Below are 20,267 nucleotides of genomic sequence, written 5' to 3' on the forward strand. Positions count from 1 at the left end.
TATATATAGACAAAGAGAGAGAAATAAGATATAGATATATCTATATATATGTATATGTGTATGTATATATATATATATATATATATATATATATATATATATATATACACATATACATACGGATCTACTTCAGTAGATGGAACTTTTACAAGTTCGAACCTTATATGGCCGAGACCATATGATTGAACTTGTAAAAGTTCGAACACTGAATAAAAAAGAAAAAAAAAAACACAAAAAAGAAAACTAGACGTCTGTAGCAGGGGGCTATGCACCCTGCACCCCCTACACCCCACCTACTTAAATATAACTACTCCGGGATTGCACTACATTGTGGAAAAGGGAAAATTTCCCATGCCGCACTGTACGTGGATCTGCATTTAGTCCATTCTAACTTTTACAAGTTCGATCATATGGTCTCGGCCATATGAGCTTTGAACTTGTAAAAGTTCGATCTACTGAAGGGGACCCATATATATGCAACAAATGCTACAGTTAAAACTTGTTTTGCTTTTTCACATTGGTAAACAAAAATGTTAAGAAGGTTTGTTCTCCACTAGTTGCTTTGTGCAAATGCATGGCATACAGGTTGAGAGGTATGGCATAAGAGCTTGGCAAATGATGAAGGTGGGCTTATTGTTGGACCGGAAAATTTGCAGACTCTCTCCTGGAAAATGGGAAGGATTACAGTTTTACCTTTCAGACATACCCTATGATGAGGATGTTTCTTTATTTGAAATGTAAAGACATATTTAACATTTCCACATTGACAGGTCCGGAAACCAAAAAACAGGCGAATACTCTATTTAACTATGCCTAGGTTAAATAAAGCTAAATGTAGTTAATTTCTGAATGAGGTATAAGTGCAGATTAGAGCAATTGTATCATACACGTCAGATATGTGTGGTCACCGATAGTCACATTAAAACTGTCTGCAGTTTGATTTAATACTTGAAAATATATGTTTTCATATTTCAAGTTCAATGCTTCAGCAGATTACTGGAGTTGCACTGGCGGCTCATGCTGCCCTCAACTTTTGCAGCATCCTAATAGGTACATGGGAGAATGATTATTTTTACAAACATAGCTGGATATTTCTTCTTTTTTTTATTTATTTTCAAATATTTTGCTTCTAATGAACTTATTTTTCAAAATATGTATTTATATAGTCAGGTTTCATCACAGACCAGGATTCATAAATGCTGATTGTATCATATTAAGAACATCTGAATGACAAGCGGGAATGACGAGGGTGGATGCACTTCAGAAAGCAAACTGACACTATGCTACTCACAGGATGCTGTGAGTTTCTTAGTTGAAGTTATTTCTAAGTAGTTCTCAAGTGTTCTGAGTTTGTACATTTCTGCCAGATCATGAGAGAGGGTGATCAACATTTTGGAAATAAGGGTAAGAGCAAGTTGCAGTATGCTGTGACCACACTTGGTAGAGTGTAGTCTCATAGTAATATATGGCCTGAGGATGCCAGCAAGTATATTCAGGGAAGCATTGTATGTGGTAGGGTAGTGGTTGCTGATAACCTACTGTTGTGCAGACAATCCTCATCTAATATGTTACAGCTGATGGGGGTAAGATGGGAAGGTGAGTTATTGTTGCCAACAAGAAGATTTTGGGGATGCAGCAGGTTGTTGCATGCTGCTGCCCTGGGTAGGTCAAAGCAGCTGTAGTTGTTGAGGCAGCTGTTTTTTTTCTGGGGAGGTAGACAGGACAAAGGGAAGAAGGAAAAAGGGATGGGTGATAGATGGGGTATGATGGAGAAGATAAGCTGTTAGGTGCTTTTTATGAGGGCAGTAGAGAGGTGGGGCAGAAAGGAATATTATTTTGGTATGGCATTGTTGCAGTTCTTTGTTTTCTTGCAGGATGGCAGCAATTCACACATTAAAAGAGCACTGAGCAAAGACAATGTCACATACTGACAGCTTATTTACAGGGGGAGGAGGCTGCAATATTGTGATTGGCTGTTGATTCCACTGCAGCACCTGAGGGGAGAGGTCAAAGGAGGTGCAAATCCCCACAGGAGTGGCATAGTGACAGCTCATCTATAAGATGGAGATGAAGAACACATAAGAAGGAGCAAGGAGCCGATGCAACACTAATGGTGGTGACCCAGCTGTTGGCAGGTAATGCTTTCTCGATTGAAGGGGGTGCTGCAGTAGGTCTAGATGAGCAGCTGATGGGTATTTGTCTAGTTTAGTGCAGGAGATGAGTGAGAGATAGGCTTAGACTACAGGAAATATTCAGAGCAAAGGGACTGATACAGGAGCAGGGTCTCCAGACAAAGGAGCTAGAAGAGGGTCGGGGCATCCTGGTCACTGCTAGCAGGCTGGAGTTGGTGCCACCAGCTGGTAACTTGTTTAGTTCTGGTGAGTTGGCAAATTCAAGTAGAGAGGGATTACTAGTAGTTTGGCAAGGAACTCAAGCTTTTCCGACGGGAGGAATGAGTACTTTTGTAACACCCCGTTAACCCCTGTCTGTGAAAGAAAAGATTAGTACAGGGCAATTTGTGGATGTGTTCAATTTAATTAATACACACCAGGTATAGTGGATTGCAGAGACAGAAGTCTCAGGGGTGAAAGACCTGGTAGAGGAGCTAGCAGTCTTGTGAAAGAGGAGACCAGGCAGGTTCAGGGTCTGGACCTGGGAGTACTGCATATTAGGTTTATGTATACAATTGCAATTATTTTAGAGAAGGCTGTCTCACAAGGTTTGCATTTGTTGGCATGTTTTTTACTCAGTTGAGAACAATAGATGCAGGGTTACAAAGCATGGTTGTGGTATGACCAGCATTTTCAGAAGTTGAAGGAAAAGGCAGACTACTGTGATGGGAGGTCAGACATGCTGATACATGTCTTAGCACCATGTTGGATAGGCCTGGGGGGCGGGTCACCCCCCTATAGGCAGTAATGAGGAAAAGAGTGGAACATGTTGGACCTTTAACATTGTAAATTGTACTTGTCCATCCTGTAGATATGGTCATGTTTGCTTACAGTAAAGAGGTTCAATTGGAGCACTGAAATGTTGACTCAATGATAGTGTAGGTGGCCATATTTTTTTTGTGCCTAAAAATAGTAGGGCAGAGGTACATAACGTTAGTGGTAGAGGGAGAAGTAATTTTCATGGGCCAAGGTGTTTCCATTTTCCCATTAGAATGTCAGTTTTGTAAGGGTTATAGTAGGATTATTGTAATGGGGCTGCAACTTGGGAATTAGAGTAGGGCTTTTCAGTAGGTTGTTCTACTAGATCAAGGGTGGAGGGGAGTATTGCAATAGGTCAGAATTTCACAAGAGGTAAAGAGACAATATCTCAGAGTTTGATTGACAAAGAGGTGGAAACAGGTATGGTTATTAGCCTGATATGACTTTTTCGATGTTTCAAATCCTCTTATTGAGTCTGGTAACCAAGAATAGGCTGGGCAAATTTTGGTTAATTCATCACCTTCCTTCTGCAGAAGGGGTGTCAGTGAATGAGTACATTGAAAAGGAGGAGGTGTAAGTGAATTATGCATCTCCAAATATTGCAGTTAGGCTCATGAGGGCTTTTGAAAACCCCTGGTTAGTTAATTTGGATACTGAAGCTACTTTTTGGCTGTTATCTATACAAGAGTCAGACTGGCCATACCTGGCCATGTCTTTAGGGGGCAACTTTTATTTTGTCAAGGCATGTTGATGGGTTGCGCAGTAGAGCATACTACTTTTGAGTAGTTTAACATGAATCTGCATTAGATTTGGCAAGGTAGGGCATCCTAGCAAAGGGCAGTTTATTTTCTGGATTTTTTTTTTCTGCTGATTAGTGAGGGTCCAAAACTAGCAGGGGAAGTTATATAGTGTTTTAAGAAGTTATGCTATGAGGTGGGAGTCCAGTTACCTATGGAGTGTTGGAGGTCTTGAAGGTTTTGAATTTCTTATTCTTGGATGTGGATGCTGAACATGATTTGTTCCATGTGCCTGTAGAAAAAAATAGATAAGTTGCAAGATATAATTCTTTTTTGAGAAGAAAGGAGAAGGTCATTGTTAAGAAAGTAGTACACTATTAGGTTTGTAAAACTTTGCATGCAGGACAATAGAACCATGTAGAACATTCAACAGATCTGTGGCTATTTTGTTGAGGGGAGAAATATGTTAGTGTCATAGGGTAAAATTACCAGCATTTTCAAGCAGGATATTTCTTTTTGGGTCATCTATTTTGAGCTGTCCAACAGAGCTTTTCCTTTTCAAGATGAATAGGTCTCATCAGATAATTTACAGCTTTATACTGAAGCGGCTGGGAGGCTTGGCATTGAAGCATACTTTAAGGGACATAGTTTGTAGTGGAATGGCCTGCTGAAAGGCAATAGCAGAAGAATGTTACAGTTTTGGAGTTAATGCCCATAAGGGCACCATCCTTAATGAGTCAGGATGATTTGGAAAATGAAAACGTGGTCTTTCATTTTGAAAAGTATGCTGTGGTGCAGATTTCAACAAAGAATTCTGCTAGATCTAATTTGGTAGCAGTTGTCATGAGAAATCTCATGCTGCAGAGTTTGAAGATTAACTTTGTCTTTTCTTCAGAGCATGTTCCAGCTAGGCTGAATGTGGTAGCTGACAGTTTGAACTACCTTCATTTTTATAGATTGTACTTGTTGATTCCAGAGGTGAAAGATCAAGCAATAGCAGTGTCCTAGGAGGTATGGCACATTGGCAGGCTGTAGCAGGTTGGCTGGTGAAACAATCAGGCAAGGTCTCAAAAACAAACTTACCAAAATGAAATTTGCTGTTCATAACAAAATAAGAGTCATGCTGCTAAACGCTAAAAACTTAAATCAAAAACTACACACCTTGGAAGCACTTCTATCACTGGAAGATATAGATGTCTGTACAGTCATAAAAACCTGGTTCAAGGCCTCAGACAGTACCCCAGCCTTGCAAGGCTACAATGCCTTCCATACATTCAAACCTTAAAATAACCATGTGAGAACCAAAGGAGGTGGTGCTTCTGTCTATATTAGAAATAAATTCACCTCCTGTCTAGTTAGACTGGACAACTCCATGGAGTTACTGCAAGTTCAGGTTATGGCAGGTAAGACCCCATTCAAGTCATAGCCAGTTATAAATCCCCCTCCATGGGTCATGACGCGCATGAAGCCTACTTGACCAAACTGGAGACAATCCAAATATTACCAAACACTCTGGTTAAGGGGGATTTTAATTATCCCACTATCAGCTGGGAAATCTAAACTAGCCCCATCTTACTAGTGCAAAAGTTCCTTGACTTTGTTAACTAAAATGCCCTGGAACAAATTGTTCATACCCCAACAAGAGGAACAAACATACTAGATCCGGTCCTCACTAACATATCTAACAGTTGCACTGATGCAACTGTCCTGTCGCATCCTCATTAGTTAAATCTGACCACAAATCAGTCACATTTGAGCTGGCACTAACAACAGAACTCACAAAGGGCAAAATGGAGACTAAAAAACTTCACCAAGGCAAACTATACCCCTCTCAGGTGAAGGTATAAAAACATTCCAAGGCTCACCCCCAGCTGGGAGTGGTAACTTCACCAAAGCTTACACAAAAGCCCTGTACAATCACTTCTCCTTCTTTTTTCCTGTTGCCTCACCCATGTGGATGGACCCAGGCAGTCCTCATATCCTGTTCTGTCTGTTCCGATATGTGCATTCAAGTCACCCATTATCAACACCAATTCATGTTGTCCTGCTTTATCTAGTAGGTATTGTGACTCACAACTCTGCTGTGGCTGCTGTGAGATATAGACCGAGATTATGAATGCTGCCCCATCAATTACACCATTTATAGGCTGTCCCCCTCCTGAGTAGTAGAGTCTGGATCCCAAGGCAAGTGTGCCCTTCCACCATCTCACCTCTTGGATACATAGGATCTCTAGCCTCCTCCATATCATGTCATCCATGCTGCATAGCAATTCTCAGTTTATGTTTGGCAGGTTGATTGGTTTTATGTCCAGCTTTCACTCACTAGAACTATGCCAGGTACCCCAGGCTGGGCAACTAGATACCAGCCAACCAGTAGCTTATTGATACAGGGCTGCTGGGCTCAGGCTTTATGGGTGACACACACTGGCTGATAGGGGCACATATCCCCTCCCATCATTAGCAAGGGTCCCTGACATAGGTCCTCATCCCATTCATCACAGGTAACTACCCATTTTGGGCAACATTAGTAAACATGACCAAATCACCTAAAACCATATTTTACACCATCGAGTGGCTAGCCTTGCCACGGCATGCAGTCTGTGATCCATGTTCTCCTATCTTGAAGATTCTGCGTACCACAGTAGATGCCCAAAGCAGTTGGTCTGTACAACTCTTCCCCCCTATAGGGCACCATGTAGAGTCTTGCTGTTCACAGCTCCATTTATTGGTGAGTTTGAGATAGAAACACTCAATTGGACAGGAGAAAACCCCATGGAGACACAGGGAGAACATGCAAACTCCAAACAGGCATTGGTTGGAGGTCAGGATTGAACCTTGCACCTTGTGCATAGGAGGAGAAGACCTTAACCATTATGCCATCTGGTCTCTTCTTATGCCATCTGGTCTCTTCTCAGCTACAATTAATGTAAAACTGAAACAATCCTGCTGTATCACCACAAGAAAACAACACACATAAAAACAATACTAAACATTTACCAAAGAAGCTGAATGTAACAAATAACACATATCTTGAAGGCATTAGATTGCTGTAAAGAAAGAGCAATTATCTTTCAATGCTTTGCTCAGCCAAAAGTGAAAACTCTTCTTCTGTAGCATGATGATGATGATGATGATGATGATTCCTGTTCCACTTTGCTCTTTTATCTTGTGGATCCCACCAGCAATGATGTGTATGCTAATTAACCCTCAGCTTTCTACCATTTCTGAATCACAGCTCTTGTATGATGAGCAAACCAGGTAATCATCATGTTCAGTGCTTCGTAAGATGTGCAAATGCCTGAGCGCCTGTGAAGGGCTTTATGCATGTGCAGGAAGGCCAGATAGCAGCTACTGAGTAATTGCCAGGCATATACTTTGTAGTTATGCCACTATCTATCTATCTATCTATCTATCTATCTATCTATCTATCTATCTATCTATCTATCTATCTATCTATATCACTGATCAGTGTTGAACAGAGGATAATGCTAGTTCTTGTTGGCAAAACTAAATTAGATTCCTATACATGTACTAAGACATTTCCATCCATTGTGCCTCTGAGCATAGTGTTAGTGCTTGTCAGTAAGCAAATCTGAGATTAACAAAAAAGATAAAAATAATGAAAGCTGAAGTAGCTTTCTGTCACTGCTTCCATGACTCAATGCACTAATGATGTGAATCTTCTATTTCAGAGCACTGCATGCATGGTTCTAATTCACTGCGGGTGGGATGCTGTGGTGCAATATTGTGTTCAGTCATTGACTGCAGTACATTACTATAAGCATTTTTCTACAACTAATCTAACAGCTTCAGTGACATACCTGCCCAATGCTGTGTTTGATAGACTATGGCTGAGTTATATATGGGTTTGAATCCTTTGTTGTGCATTTCTTTTTAATTGATTTCTGTTATTATAACCTGACTTGTTTGTTACTGACATATGTCATGTGACAGATATGTGGCATGTGTAGGTAATGCTCTGCTAACTGACCTTTAGGTTATTCTGCTTAATGACCTTTGACATGTTGCAAAGTGACGTAAGTACAATGCACACATAAAGAAAGGAATGACAGATTAAAATATCAAAACTCTTATTTTGTTCAAACAGTGCTCATTGCCTGACATAGAGCAGCAGAGCTAGACGTAAGTAGGTAATAACAAGTGACAGTTCTCATGGCAAAAAATTAATACAAATCATTCAGGCACACTAATGCTTAGGTGACTGTTATGTGAGTGAGATTAAACTCGAAGCATGTAAAGAAGCAATAATGATATCACCACCAAGGTTGACTAATAAGCATTTAAATCTTAATATCTACTATGATGTGTAGTCCAGATGTGATGTATAATTTCATAATATGATATATGGAGGGTGTTTATCCTCAGCGTACTCAATTCTGTTTAAAAATGTCCATGTTGAATTTCTACAGACTGTTGGTATTCTCTCTGCTAATGTGTCCTGCCTGACATGTGCACTAGACGTTAGTAGATAGAAGTCAGTTCAAAACAGGTAGTAGTCAGCTCAAAAGACTAAGCACTAAGCAGGTGGGAACATGTTGCCCCTCTCTCAATGTATAACCTCACACACTGTCAGTAATGCCTGTCTTTTCCTGCAACCTAACCTCCCACTCTTACCTATCTCTGACATCCCTGACTCTTTTCCCAATGTTCCTCTCTCTCAGAACAAAATAAAATGTGCCACACATAACTTTCCACTTCACCTATGAGTGCATTACACTGCTGCTTTGACCAAGTTTGTAAAATAACATGGTACTATTTTGCCACGATATTGAAAATGCATTTAACCAAACTTTCAAATTATTTAGATAACCATTATTACCTTGAGAAGAAGTTGAGACACTGCCCTATCCCATTTCCATCCTGATCACTTCTAAATTGCAAACCCTAGTGTTCTACTCTCTGTCTGCTTCCCAGTTTCATCTGTCCTGTCCTCCCATTTACAACCTTTAATCATCATCTGTGTCATCATCATCATCATGATTATCATCATGAATACCTTTATCCCATTTTCTATATGGAGTCAGTGTGTCATATCAACTGTCACCATCACTTTTGATTCAATGCCACTCCCTTACCTTCTTCACTAGTCATGCCTGACTCTCACACATCTTTTCTCACATAATTCATAGGTTTATAGGTTCATTGACTGGTACTAGGCTATCGGCCCTAGGGCCTATACAAGCCTAGCCATAACAATTCTGTGACATCAGCTCCACAGGTTATGGAGCCAACTGTCTTTTCTTTTTGGAGCCGGCCCACAGCCTTGGAGCCAGTATCCAAAGTGCCTCAGTCACCATAACTCCAGTCAGCACTATCTGTTCATTCATCTAGGTCATCTGTCAGCCTTACAGATTTGGATATGGATTGATTGGTGCAGAAGCTTCTACAGGCACCAGGCCTTGCTAAATTGTTGCCGGCTCTGACCCAAGCAGCTTCGGAGCTGAAGACCACTACTCCTGCTTTGTCTACTCCTTCTCTGAGCCATACCGGCCCTTTGGAGCCAGAAGAATCAGACCTGTTGATCGTGGAGCCTTTGGGGTCGAGCCTGTTCCAGTGTCCTTGGCTCCATCCACTCTGACATCCTTGGTGCCGACCGGGGATTCTAGGAGCCGACACTCTCCAGTCGGATCTGGAGAGGATAGTCGAACTGACTTTTCGGTGCTGACTCTCCCTCTTGGGGCTTTGGCTTGGATGAGCTCAGCTCCTATGTCTGGCTTGGAGCCCACTGCCACGGTGCAGGAGGGTTTGACGGTTCCCTTGGATCCATTGACTCCTTCCCATTGGAGCAGTGGTACCTTTGATACCATGAGGAGATCTTTGTCTCCTAAGACATCCTTGACTTCAGGCCTTGATTCCTCATCCCCTAAAGTGCTTGTGTCTGCTTCTGCTTCCATGATCCAGGCTAAGCGTAGAGACCCAGAGCCACAGGTAGCCCCACAGGGTGGTCCCTGCTCTTCTGGGATCTCTGCAAAAGCCCCCACTGAGGAGGCTCCTAGGAAGAGTTTGTGCAAGAGGAGACACTTGGACTCCCCACAGGAGTCTTTAACATCTGATACTGACGTGGATGAGTCAGAAGGGTCCCCATGGTCCCCCTCTGAGGATATCTCCTTTGCTGAGATACTTGAGATCCTTAAGCAGAGGGGTGATTGGCAGTCCAAAAACCCTACTGAGGATGAGTCAGTTCTCCTGAAGGATTTCGGGTCTTAACCCTCCACCTCTTGTGTGTCTCTGCCCTTCAATGTGCTTATGCAGTTGGTTTCTTGAAGGGCGTGGGAGGCACCAGATTCTACGCAGCCTGTCCCTAGGAGGCCTAACAAATTTATATCAGCCCCACTAGACAAAATGTTCTTAGCTAAAGGAGTTCCTGATGATGCCATGGTGGTGGCGGCAGCCACCAAAAAGGAAGTGTCTGAGACTTCCTCATATATCCATCCTCCTAATAGAGAGTCTAGGATTATGGATAGATATGGGAAATGCATGTTCAGTTCAGCGACTTTTGCTCTCTGTTCACTGAACTAATTAACCCATTTTATTAGGTTGCAAAGAGATCTCCTTAAGGAGTTGGGAGATACTCTTCAGGGTACAATAGCTGCAGGAGCCTCTGATAAAGTTGCTGCCAAGCTTTCTACCCTAAATTCTATTGTTAACTCATCCATGCATCTCATATCCTATGCAGCTGATGGAACGAGTAGGGCAGCGGGTACAGGAATAGCTCTCAGAAGACATTCCTGGATGCGCTTGTGTTCCTTCGCATTGCCCTTCAAGTCATCCTTCGTGAACAGTCCCTTTGATGGCTCATCCCTTTTTTGGCCTAAAGTGATGGAAACCTTGACCAGGTGTAAACAGGAGGAAAGACTCTGTCTGCCATTGGAGTCTGTTTTTCCACCCCTACCCGACCTTATCCCAAAGGTCAAAGGGGAGGGAAAATGTGGTTCCAGAAAGCCCAAGGAGCCTTTCAGGACACACATGGTGAATCCCCCTCCAGGGGCAGAGGAGAGGGTAATAATGGAAGACGCCACCCTCGCAGCAGAGGGGGCACGCAACACCAGGGTGACAGAGATCACTTCTCTGGGCAATCATACCAACGCTCCTAAAAGGAGGCCCAGCTGTCCTGCTCTGGAGGCAGTCGGGGGTCACCTATATTTGTACCCAGATGCCTGGCTATAAATAACAAAAGACAGCTCGGTACAAAGTATCATTTCCAGAGGGTACTTCATAGCATTCACCACACCCCCTCTGACCATAAGGAGAATCCCGGACATTACACCCAACTGCAGGGAACAGGCAACTATAGAGGTCTGAAAGTTGCTAGAAAAAAGAGTTATCCAGCCAGTCCGAGCAGACCAAACAGTATCTGGAACTTACTCAAGATTATTTTTGGTTCCAAAGAAAACAGGGGACTGGAGTCCCATTTTGGACCTCAGCAGACTCAACCAATATGTAAAGAAAGAGAAGTTCCAGATGGTCACGCTTCACTCTGTACTTCCCTTCTTAGGGAAAGACAATTGGATGTGCTCGATAGATCTCAAGGATGCGTACTAACACATAAAGATGGCCAGGCCATCCAGAGATCACCTGCATTTCTGGCTGGGAGCCAATCATTATCAGTTTTGAGCCCTGCCCTTTGATCTCACTACAGCCCCCAGAGTATTCACCAAATGCATGGCAGTGGTCACGGCTCACCTGAGGCGTCTAGGATTCCAGGTAGTATTGGGTATGATGGCAGCAGCAATCCTAGCCATACCATTAGCAAGAATACACATGCAAATCCTTCAGTGGCTGTTGTTCACTCAATGGTCTTACCAGGAACTACCCATGGACCACACAATATTGATTACAAGCTCTTGCAAGAAAGACCTCCAGTGGTGGTTGACGTCTCTTCATGTCACCATAAGATGCCCCTTTGTTCTACCCCCTCCAATAGCCATTGTGACCATGGACACTTCCCTGATAGGATGGGGGGGCATTTTCACGGAATGACTGCCCAAGGCACATGGACCGATCAGGAGTCACATTTGCATATCAATATCCTGGAAATGGGAGCAGTACTTTTGGTGTTGCAGTACTTCCAGGACACTCTGTCTCTAGGAATAATTGCGATTCAGACAGACAATATGTCATTATTCTGGTATTCGAGCAAACAAGGGGGAACCAGATCTTACCCCCTTTGCCAAGAAGCCCTCAGAGTTTGGCAGTGGATTGTTTCCTCCCAGCACTTTCTGGTGGCAATGCACATCCCAGGGAGATCCAATGTGATAGCAGACAAACTAAGCAGGGCAATCTTGTTGCCACATGAGTGGTCCCTCAAGAAAGAGATTGCAGACAGGATTTTCCACAAATGGGGCCAGCCTTGCTGTGACCTTTTTGCCAGTCACTTCAACACAAAATGCAGAAGCTACTTTGCCATGATCCCTCTGGAAGAAGCCCAGAGGGATGGACTTGTACACAATTGGCCCCCAGGTCTCCTCTATGCATTTCCACCAATACCATTGATACCCAAGGTTCTACAGAAAGCAAAATCCCTGGGAAGGACCATCATTCTTATAGCCCCTCATTGGCATTGGCAGATTTGGTTTCCATTCCTTCAACCTCACCTCTTGGAGTATCCCTGGATTCTGGACCCAGTTCCAGGCCTCCTGACACACCCATCAGGGGACCTTCATCCCTCTCTGCAGTCATTGAAGCTGACAGCTTGGCTGCTTTAGTTCCCCTCATCACCAAGCTTCATAACCTTTCCAATGAGACAAAACAGATTCTTTTGTCTTCTCATAAGCCCTCCACTAGAAAATTATATCTTAGTAAGTGGAAGAGATTTTCCATATGGGCCTCTAAAAATAATATTGATCCTTACCAAGCCCCCATGACATCCATACTAGAATTCTTGACTATGATATTTAACAAAGGAGTGGCAGAAGCAACAGTTCGGGATCAGTTGGCTGCTATTTCTAATTTTCATCTTGGGGTTGACGGTTTAAATATCATGTCCCATAAGTTATCCAAAGCTTTTCTCAAGGGGACATTTCATATGAGACCACCTATGAAAACTCCCTATTCTTCATGGAATTGAAATGTTATGCTTTCACGTATAATTCTCCCTCCATTTGAACCAGCATCATCTTGTGGCCTCACATATTTGTCGTGGAAAACCATTTTTCTGGTAGCTATTACTTCTGCCCACAGAGTGTCAGAGCTTCAGGCTTTATCTATTAACCCTCCTTATTTGATTTTTCATGCTGACAGAGTATCACTTAGGACAAATCCTTCCTTTTTACCCAAAGTTTATTCAGAAACCAATATTAACCAAGTTATTGAGTTACCAGTTTTCTTCCCTAATCATTCCAACAAGTTGGAGTACATGCTGCACCAACTTGATGTTCACAGACAGCTCAGATTTTATTTGGATAGAACAAAAGATTTCAGGAAATCAGACCAGCTTTTTGTTTCATTCCCTGAATCCAGGAAAGGGAGACCAGTGGCTAAAACAACTCTGTCTAAATGGTTATCTGATTGTATCACCTTTGCCTATTCAGCTGCTAATATGCCCTTGCAACACAAGATTAAAGCTCACTCAACCAGAGCAGTTTCTACATCCTCTGTGTTTTCAGCCAATCTTCCCCTCAGTAACATTTGTGCAGCAGCCACTTGGTCATAACCTCATACCTTTATCACTCATTACAAAGTTGATAAGGCCTCCTGGGATAGAGCATCCTTTGGGTCCACGGTCCTGAGAAATGTAGTTCCGTGAGCCACCCGAGATTGATGGTGCTTGGGACGCTACCCATCAGTTAAGAATGAACGGTGAGATTGAACAACTTCACATGAAGAAGTTATGTACTCACCATAACATTCCATGTGAGTTGTTTATCTCGCCTTCATTCTTATGTCCCTCCCTCCTACCCCCTCCTGGCTGATAGTTGACCGAGATTTTTTTTTCATCCTGGTTGCTCAATTTCTTCTTCCCTTCTATAGGGGAATAACTATTATATATGGTTATAGTATATGCAGCAAACAAGATCTGAGGTAATTCACAGTGCATCATGGGATAGGGGCTTGACCTCAAGCTACTGGAAGACCTTGAGCTTTGCATGTGGCCGTACTGGAGCCAAGGGATCGGGTCCGAACCCATCAGTTAAGAATGAAGGCGAGATGAACAATTCACATGGAACGTTATGGTGAGTACATACCGTCTTATTTTTATCATATCACACATGTTCAAAGAGTTTTCATGCAGCTACAAATTACTGTTTGAAGGTTTCCCATTGCATGATGGTTGGTACAGAGCAACTTTGCTAGCCATAGGTAGGGAATGACAAAAAAGAGTTCTTGACTTATGCCAAAACTGAAGAAAATCCTTCAGACATGTTAACAATTTGCTAACTGTTGTACAAGTGAGCTTACCTTTAAGGTACAACAGAAAGCAATATTGATATATTCATAATTTCACATTATTTAGAAGTGTAGCAGTACCAGGGCTCAATGATTTCCGGATGTGATGCTTAACTTGTCAGTAATGTATGTGGAAGAGTGTGATACACAGATTACCAGCAACTGTCTAATATTGCTCATCTGGCAGTATTCCAACACTGTTGTGAATCTTCCTCTAAATGCATACTTTCTGAAAACTCTTGTATGTTTTTTTCTCTATTAGTAGCTTGTACACAGGGTAAAAGTGTACGTTTTGGCAGTTATGGTTTCAAATCCAGTGAGATGCACATTGTGGATGTGTGAAAGCAGCGTGCAACCCACAATACTTAGTGAAGATCTAATGTGGGTTATTCTTACATGCAGTTGACAGTTTGACAGATGAAGGATTTTGAACCCCTAAGAGCTGTACTCCCTTTGAACCATGATCAATATCAGTCGCACACACATTGTAGGAAATCTCCCTCCAATTGTGTGTTTTCTGATAACTCTTGTATGACTACTTCTGTGTCATCGGTAGTTAGTATACAAGTCAGAAGAATGTCTGTTAGACAAGCAAGGTTTCAAATACAGTAAGGTGCATATTGTAGCAATGTAAAAAGCAATTGGTAACATACATTAGTATCTTACCGAAGTGAGGTATTCTACTAGCATTTTCTGAAGGGGAGTGTTTTGATTCCCTAAGTGCTGTTGTCCCTTTTAATCATGCCTAAGTTCATACATTACTTTCAGCATGTCCATTGTACAATGGTTAGCAGAGAATAGACTCATTATTCATTTTAGGAAATAGTAACTAATAGTTCATGTGTTATGACAAAAACTAAGGAGAATTCCTTGGCCAGCTCACAAATGTGCTTACCCCATGATGCATGACAGAAAGGAATTCCGATATTAGCATTAGTAGGCATTTATTTGTTTAACTGCAACAGCTTTTATGGCCTAATGTGTTCATAATGAGATATTGAAATTGTCAGTAAAGTATATTGAGGGCTGTGATCCACCAGTTAATGCGGTCTGTTTAACTGTGCAAGTATTTGCAGTCTTCCACAGTGTTGCAACACACCATTCAAATGTGCACTTTCTGATAATGGTTATACGACTTCTTCTGCTGCATCATTTACTAGTACACAGGATAAGAGACTGTGAGTGAGATAGGGGTTCAAATACAATGAGATGCATGTTATAGGAGCATAACAAACTAACCATACTTTTAAGTAAATAGCTGCAATATAGTGGGTAATGCGAGTAACAAGTGTAATGTGTAGCTTATCATTAATACGTAATTTCTCAATAAAGTATGGGTTGGGTTTTCATGCCCTTATTGTTGTATGCTGTTCAGCAATAAACTATTCCTTCAGTATTCTATAATCAGAATGCAATAGTAACCCATGTTAAAGTCACTAATTTTCTGGTGACATTATCTCAGCATGTATGTGGGCATAAAGGGTTGTCACTCTTAGACAAATCGTGTATCTGCAGTATAAAACCTTTCAATTGTGCTAAGAAATCAGCTTCTATCATGCAGCTGCATTGGCTGTCAAGGCATGATGTGGGGCATTAATGTCATAAGGTGACAATAATAGTTGCATTTTCACAATGTTACAGTGTTTATGCAGTTATAACTTAATATGCACATTGCCAGTACATCACAGAGAGGATTGAGATGTTGTTATTGTTAAATGCTGTGAACAAGATTCTTAGTATATGGTGTTCCACAAAGTTCTAACATTACCTGGAATGTGTATGTAAGTCTAACTTTATGATAATTTCTTCCGTGGCAACATGTGCTAATGTTCTGATGTGTAGAATATGTATTAGGCAGGCATGGGCTCAAATCCATGATGGTCTACCTTGCAGAATGCTGGCAAATGTCTTTATCATGTACTAATAATGCGCCATGATATACAAAGCGGTTCACAAGCTACATGTATCCAAGACATTCCATACCTCAGTCTAATCATGTAGTGTTGGGTATAGTGGCTGCTAGATTTTAAACCCCGCACTAATATCTGTTTTGTCATTTTCCACTCTTCCCCAATATTCTAACATTTCCATGAAATCAGAGTTGAATCCAGAACTAGATGACTTAGGCCATGGGGGCTGCCACAAAATGTACATTTCTTCTTTGAGGACACACCAGACTGCATCTCTATACATATTTGAATATTAAAGCAGTTATGGAGAGTTGTTGCTCCATTCAAAAGTAAAGGATTTTTATGGAGAATTACAAGCAGTAGCAAACTGAGCGTGTATGTGAAATGCCCAAGTTAGGTATGGCAGGTTGATTAACTTATTAAGGCTCAAACCCTGTACCTTGATTACAGGATACCAGAGCCTAAATCCTCTATAACAACTACCAAACTGTCATCAGGAGGTGTATTTTCAAGGACTGCTGACTTTCAGTGCATTTTCAAAGAATGTTATGTTTCAGTGCATTTTCAATGGCTGTTGAGTTTCTGTGCATTTTCGAAAAATGTTGACTTTCTGTGCATTTTCAAGGAATGCTGAGTTTCAAGGGGAAGAAAAGTGTGTTGTTGCCCATGCTAAGTCTATTTTCAATGTGTAACTGCTTTGTTTAGCAAATGGTCATTGTTAGATTAGGAACTTTCATTTTAAAGTAGTTATTAGTCATTAGATAGGCTAAAGAATAAAATAGGCCTAGAAATGGTGTTTTATTTATGCATACATTTTAGAAAAGCAGAAGGAAAGAATATTTTATTGAATGTTACCCTTGCTGGCTAAGTATGAGATAACACTGGCAAAAAGTATTCTTTTAGTATTAGTTCAGTTTCCAGAATATACACAACTATTTTAAATGTTCAGTATACGCTAATGTAAATTTCAGTCAAGTTTCAGAATATGACATTTATATTCAGTTATGTGTTCAGTATAGTACATTTCAGTCAAATCTCAAATTATTCAGTCATTAGTTTGAGTAAAGTAACAGAATTACATTATTTAGTCATTAGTGATGGGTAAAGTGACAGTCTTATTGTAACAGGCGTATTACATTATTCAGTTATTAGTTAAGGGTAAAGTAACAGACTTATTTCTAACAGGCTTATTGCATTATTCAGTCATTAGTTATTGGTAAAGTAACAGAATTATTTTTACAGGCTTATTAAGATACGTTATCTAAAGAATAGGTAGTAATAGTTATTCAATGCACTCAAGGCATAACAGGGCAGGCTTAATTTGTTAATTAGTTTACAAATTACAGTGCACACTTTACAAATTACAGTACACTTTATATAATTATTGCACATTAGTCAGAAATTATGGACACTAACAGACAATGCAAAGGTATAGACTTAAAATACAGAAAGTGTAGGTTTTAGTAAACTATTATAGCCCATAAATATTCATAATAGTTAAAAAAATGTCAGTAGCATTATAGAGCAAATTTAAATAAAAATTTATAGACAGAAGTTAACACATAATATAGTAATTATGTTTTAAGACCACTTAGAAAGTAATCTTTTTAGTGCAGATTTCAATTATTTTTCAGAAAATAGCCATCATGCTTGATAGGCTATGCAATAAAAACAAACAGTACAACATGCAAATATGTAAATCTATAAACAACAGGAAAAGGTTTTGTTTGCTATAAGAAAATGACATCATAGTACACTAAAGCACCAGTTCATAAGGTAAAAAACATAGGTAATGAACAATGTAACTTTACCATTACAGTATCCAGAGATATAAAAAAAATAGGCAGGTTTAACAGTTCGTACTCTGTCTAACTTAAATAAAAATTCACAAAGACCAGTTAATCAGCTTTAAAAGCCACAGAATTAAAAGACATTCATTTTCAGAATCATGTACAGGTTTTAAATAAATCACAGTGCACGGCCCTTCACTAGAAATACATCACCTAGATCTAATACAGAACTAGCAAATGCAATCAAAATTAAACTACTTTTTAGAAAATGGTTACTTCTCTCAGGGGACATACACCCAAACACAGGACCATATAATACCACACTATCAAAAAGACAGACATCAGACTTACTTATTATTAACCTCAACTCTAGAAGTATATCTAACAAACTACCCGAACTACATGCACTCATAGCTCACTACTCCCCCGATATACTGACCATTACTGAAACTTACTGAAAATGAAGAAATCCTCCCTCCAGGATATAATATCCTAAGACTAGATAGAATCGGTAGGAAGGGAGGCAGAATTGCAATTCTCTTTAAAAACTCACCTAACCTCTAACCACTACAAACTCCTCTACCTAAATTCCAAAATGCCAAAACCCTAGGGCCGATTGCTGAAACCCTAGGGCCAATTCTATTCCTAAACAAGAATAAGAAGATTAACATTCTCTGTAGTTACATCCCCCCAGGTAACAACTGTCATACAATTGAGGACATATTACAATGGACAAAAGATAACCTCCCCCAGGAAACAATCCTGCTAGGGGACCTAAACTTTGACTGACTAGCATGTAACTCTAACAACCCCTCCAAACATATTAACTTATACGGGTTCTCTCAACTTATCCAAGAACCCACTAGAGTGGATACAAAATCTCAAAAACAATCAATTCTTGATTGGACTTTGGTGAACTGCACCAAACAAAAATACCAGGTAGGCTGTCTACCGGATGGACTAGTGATCACCTTCCCACATTCCTCCATGGAAATGAACTAACTTACCAAAACCTATAGTATATAAAGAAATCAGGGATGACCACAAAGTAAACCCACAAACTCTTAATAGCATTCTAAAACTTTGTAACTGGGCCCCACTAAAAACTCTTGAATTAGGCCAAGCAGTAGATTATTTCAACAGTACTTTCATCAACGTCCTTAATACAGTCGCTCCCATTAGAAAGATTACAGCTAAAGCAAACTATGCTCCATGGCTAAGCAGAAGCAGAAGAGCCTTAGTAAACTCCAGAGATTTAGCCTGGAAATTCTGGAAAAAAGAATAACACTACCCTAGCCAAACAAAACTACCAACAATGCAGGAATCAGGCCAAAAAAGCAAACTAAACTTGGCAAGCAGAATTACTTCCTAGGCATCCAAGACAAACATTCCAAAAATCCCCAAAAGTTTTGGCATGCTATCAACTCCCTAATAAAACCTGGCAAAACTATCACTCCTGCTCCCAACACCACTACTACTAATGACATTGCTTCTCAATTCAATCATCACTTCCCAGACTCTGTTCTGACACTATCTGCTTAACTATCCAAAAATAGCCTTTCACCTACCCCACCCACAAGTTCTGATAACTCAATTTCCTTTACTCTCTCTCCTTTACCCACCTCGATAATCAAAAGACTCCTCTTAAAATTGAAACCCACCATCCCTGCAGCCGATGGTATACCTGCCAACTTCCTAACAATAGCAGCTGAATCCCTAGCCTACCCTGTCTCAATCCTTATCAACCGCTCCATAATGGAAGCCTACATCCCCCAACTATGGAAAGTCTCATATATCATCCCTCTACATAAAGGTGGAAACTCCTATGAACTTTCAAACTACCGCCCTATTCCTATTTTATCTACCCTCTCAAAGCTATTCAAAAAGTGCATTCAAACTCAAGTTATGCATTTCTTGAATACACATAATCTTCTATCCACCAGACAGCATGGTTTTCGCTCTAACCATAGCACTACTACCACACTATCTCTTTTACTAATCAGGTCAACCTACATAGAAACAACACCAACTTTGTAACAGCTATATTCATAGATCTCTCTAAAGCATTTGCTATGGTATCACATGCCATTCTATTAGACACACTATCCTCACTTTCCTTTGCCCTCCCCATCATTGCCTGGTTTAAAAACTATTTATTAGACAGACAGCAATCTGTCAAATGGCAAGGCATACTATCTGCTCTATTCCCAACTACATAGACGTACCACAAGAGTCTATCTTGGGTCCAGTTCTTTTCTCTATTTTCACCAATAAACTACACACCTCCACCCAGCATGCCTTACTTATACAGTATGCAGATGATTCTACACTCATCTGCGCAGCCTCATCACTGGTCACCCTACAACAACTCACCCAGGAATCCTTTAGTTCTGTAGAAAGATGGATTACTGAAATCCAACTTATCCTAAATCCTAACAAGACCATACTACTCCTATTCACTCCCAACAAATCCAAACCTTCTCCCCACCATTT

This window comes from Protopterus annectens, chromosome 17.part0, assembly GCF_019279795.1.
Source record: "Protopterus annectens isolate FY-2018-M chromosome 17.part0, PAN1.0, whole genome shotgun sequence".
Taxonomy (NCBI): Eukaryota; Metazoa; Chordata; order Ceratodontiformes; family Protopteridae; genus Protopterus; species Protopterus annectens.